General features: G+C 34.0%; 1 long non-coding RNA gene across 1 annotated transcript; it reads right to left on the reverse strand.

Moving 5' to 3' along the window:
- Positions 1-2,455: 2,455 nt before the first annotated feature.
- Positions 2,456-3,597, reverse strand: LOC118348469. The gene is made up of 2 exons (XR_004801521.1): positions 2,946-3,597; positions 2,456-2,725 (listed from the first exon to the last, which is right to left on the reverse strand). It is a non-coding gene; the product is annotated as an uncharacterized LOC118348469 (long non-coding RNA).
- Between the last annotated feature and the right edge of the window lie 571 nt (positions 3,598-4,168).

The raw sequence follows: 4,168 nt of genomic DNA on the forward strand, positions 1-4,168 counted from the left end.
TTTTTTTTTTTTTTTTTTTTTTTTTTTTTTTTTTTTTTTGATAGGTGGCTTTCATTTTCAAAATTCTCCCTCAATCCTGCTTATGTTTTTTTTAAAGCTAATTATGCATGCTTTCTGGAAGAGTTTTAATCTTGATTAGAATTGTAGAATAAAGAAAGGTTTTGTCAAGTTCTGTTTATTCTGAACTTTCTTAGCTGTAGTTTAACATGAGGAGAAGTTTGCAACAGCTTGTAACTTTGTAATTTCTTTGTTGGTTTCGTGAAAGAGAAGCTTAGGGTGTTAAATAGATGGAACTTGTAAAATTACTGAGCTTCCACTGGAACTTGTGGACAAGGAGGGTTTGGGGTATGGGGACTTGATCTCCATAAATCTCCTCATGATAGGTCATTTGCCCTTGTTCTCTGTTAGTATACTAAAATCACTAATTACTACTATATTGCACTTGGAGATGTCTATCTTTTGGGAATTGTGATGCTGGTTTTTGGAATGGGTCTTTATTAGCTCTTTGTCAGCAATCTTGACACTGCCAAATCACCATTGAAGGAAAAACTTCCATACAGATCTAATCTTTTTGGCTTATTCACTCCAAAGGTCAGTTCAAAATTTTTCAGCAATTGAGCAACTGCAATGCCTGTTAGCCCAAGTGACTATTTGATACTTTAGAACAATTATTTCTTCATTCCAGAAAACTTGACTGCTTTAGGTAGTAAAAGCATTGGGAAAACTGGTCTCTATGGTTCCTGTATTTGGTCATTAAAATTGATTTTGTCATTTCTTTTGGTTGAATCAAGTCTAGTAACATGTCAAATGCATTTAATTCATGAAAAAACCTGTACTACCCTGTATTTTCTGCTTTTCCATGCCAGACTTACTAGTGTTAGTCTTTTATGCTTTCGGAATGTTACTTCCTAAATAATATGCATGAGAAAAATAGTTACCTCTTTAGTAGTCAAGTTCTCCAAAACTAGTTCTGGCCTGCTGACCCATCCCCATCCCCATCAATACATGGGATGTCTAAAACACCCTATGGACTTGTCAATATTTAACTATTGTGTCTATTTTGTAATCCTATACATGTTTTCTCACATCTTTCATTTCACTTTCAACAGAGTTTGAGTCTAAAACATCAGAAACATTTGAGGCGTTTGATATATCTGAAATACTCCGCAAAAAAGTTTTTCGGGAACTTTAACAGCGGACATCGCATGACACAAAAAGTTCTCCGGAAACACTTATTTGAGGTGATTTCCAGGCTTTTTCCGGCGATTTAGTGTCGCGGCAAAAACTCATTTTTCTTATAGTAAGATATGATGTCCATGAGTAACTCATGTGAAGGCCATTTGTTTTCCATCTATATGCCATGCATAGACTCAAATGCAATTAAATTAATAATAAATTCCTTAATCCTTAATTTATCATGAGAAGGCGAGCACTTCAACTTTGACAATCAAAGCACTAATTCTGCCATCTTTTTATTATGGGGTTCGTGTAATTTTGTCAAATGTTTTCATCGTTTGAAATTCTGCAAATCTTAACTACTATGCTACTACATTTAAACGGTTCAGATTTTTAAGTCTCAGCATTTATTGAATGCAGTATGTGAGAGTTAGATCTATATATAAGAAATGTTATAATTGCATTAACCTGTACCATTTAGTTTGAAAATAAATGTTATATATAATGAAATGTTGTAGGAATAAATATTGTAAGACTCACTTCATATATCTATACAAGTTCGTACAGAATTCAAGGGTAATTTTTTTCCATCTCTCAATCCTCATATTCTTCAACAAAGTCCTTTTTCTTCTCAACTTCTGTCTCTACTGTTCGAATGATTAACTTGTCTTTTACTTCATTGCTTGGATTGATGGGGCCAATCCTCACATCCTTCATCGTTTGAAGGATTTCTTGGCTTGATTCATGTAGTGGAGAATGACCCACTTATTTTTGGGTCATATGATCTATTGGGGAGAAATACATGACGATCTCTTGCTACAGCAAAAACGTTCCATGCATGTTTGAAAAAGCGCATGTTTATTCGCATGGCTGAGAATGGCATGACTCCTTAGAATTTCTCAATTATTTGCGCCCAACAAAAAGCAATGAGAGAGATATATACTCGATCATTCGCGTAGGGGTAGTCGTTTTTTTTTCTTTTTATATAGGGAAATCAGAATTTTCTATCATCATGAACTGGAAAAATACATAGACTTTTCAGTCCAAATAAGGTTCTGAATACACAGGGGAACAATATCCCACCAAACAACTAAATCATCAACATTTCTTGCATATCTAGCAAGTGTGTGCGCTTCAGCATTTGAAAATCTACAAACATGTTCAATTGTGCAGTGCCAAAATCTTTGCATCATCTGTTGGACATCTAAGACTAGATTTCCCAACAAAGAATCCGATGGTTGTAAGTCTTGAACTTCTATCACCACTAAGAGAGCATCACTTTCAATGATCAAATTGTGTATTCCAAGTGATAGACATAATTGTAAGACTCTAAAAATAGCAAGCAATTCTATATCAGAAGATTCTTGAACTGCTGCCTCTCTTTTTGTTGCTGTCATGATAACTTCTCCTGCACTGCCCCTGAGTATCACACCAATACCAGCATACCCTTGTTCATGAAAAATGGCTTCATCTATATTAAGCGTAGGGGTAGTCTTTGATTGTTAGCCTTAGTGCATGAGGAGCAGTTGGATCCTCAATGGCCATTCCCCTGCGTACACAATTGCAAAAGAGTTGATCGATCTTAAAATTTGATATATGAGAATTAGATTATACACATTATTGAAAAGCTATAATACGGGTTTCTTTGCATGCTCTAACAACACATGAAAATTTTTTAAATGGGTTGGAGGATCGGTTTGGAGGAAAACTCTTTTATTTGATTTTTTATTTTTGAAAATCTAAAAGATTGGCTAATTGAAAGTAGGAACCTGCTAATTAGCTCAGCAGTAGATTTCGAGCTGGTGATAGCCAGAGTCATGGGCAAGGACATGAGCTTTTAGCCAAACTTCTGTTGAATGCCAAGAAGGTGCATAAACTTGCTTTCACTACAGCTTTCCATCGATAACAATAATATGAAAAACAAAAACTAATAACCGCTGAGAGCAGAGAGCGTTAGGAAAGAAACTTTGCAATCGAACCAAGAAGCTGAAAACAGGCAATTTCTACAGATCAGTTATGCCACTGAAAATAGCTTTTTAGGACACTTTGCTATATAAGTATACAACTCATCAATCAAACACACCATCTGCAAAATCTTCATGTCAGAGCTGCTTTGGAAGAAACGAAACTATATTTTTACATATGCTAATGTATTGAGCGTATTTGGTGCTAAGTAAAAAGACATGTAAATAGATTTATTTTTGAAACAATGGATCCCATGTATCCTACTAGAAAAGCCTGTAAGTTCCGGAAATCAAAAACCCATCTTTTTGTAACTTTTAAACCTACTAAGATATGAACTTATCAAACTGCATTCAGATTTCTTGAATTTACTCTTTCTTGAATTCTCGAAATCTGGCTGGTTTTTCTTAGGAAAAGAAATGGTATAATATTTCGATGTTGAAGATATTTCTTTATAAGGACTTACTGATCAAGCTTTTCCTGGCACTGACATTTGATTTGTTGTAGAAGCCGAGTTGCTATTCTTAACAGAAATTTCCTCAATTTCAGCAACAGATAAAGGTTGGCCACCTGCTTTCAAATATATTTTGTTGTGAAATTCTGAACAAGATGACCATCTTCTTTTAGAAATTACATGGCAACTTTTCTTTCATAATAAAAAATCACACAGGAATTCTCTAACGAGTAAACATAAGCAAATAAAGTTGCATATTGCTCATTCATTGATATATATGCTATGGCCAATACTGCGGATCAATGATATAAACGTTATTTTTTCCATTAATTATCTTTTTAGCACTGAAACTGAGATCTATTGAAACGCATGCAATCGAAAGAAACGTGCAGACCATACGAAAGAGACTCAACAACAAGTTCCTATCAACAATAGATTTAAGCGTACTTAAAAAAATAAAAAAGTAACGCTATATACAAGTCTCAAATATATATATAAAAAAAATGAGTTCCATTAAAAGCAAATATTTTTTTTATTTTACATTTTTTTCAAAGAGAGATCTACTTCTTTTTCGAT

The sequence above is a fragment of the Juglans regia genome, chromosome 5 (assembly GCF_001411555.2).
Source record: "Juglans regia cultivar Chandler chromosome 5, Walnut 2.0, whole genome shotgun sequence".
Lineage (NCBI taxonomy): Eukaryota > Viridiplantae > Streptophyta > Magnoliopsida > Fagales > Juglandaceae > Juglans > Juglans regia.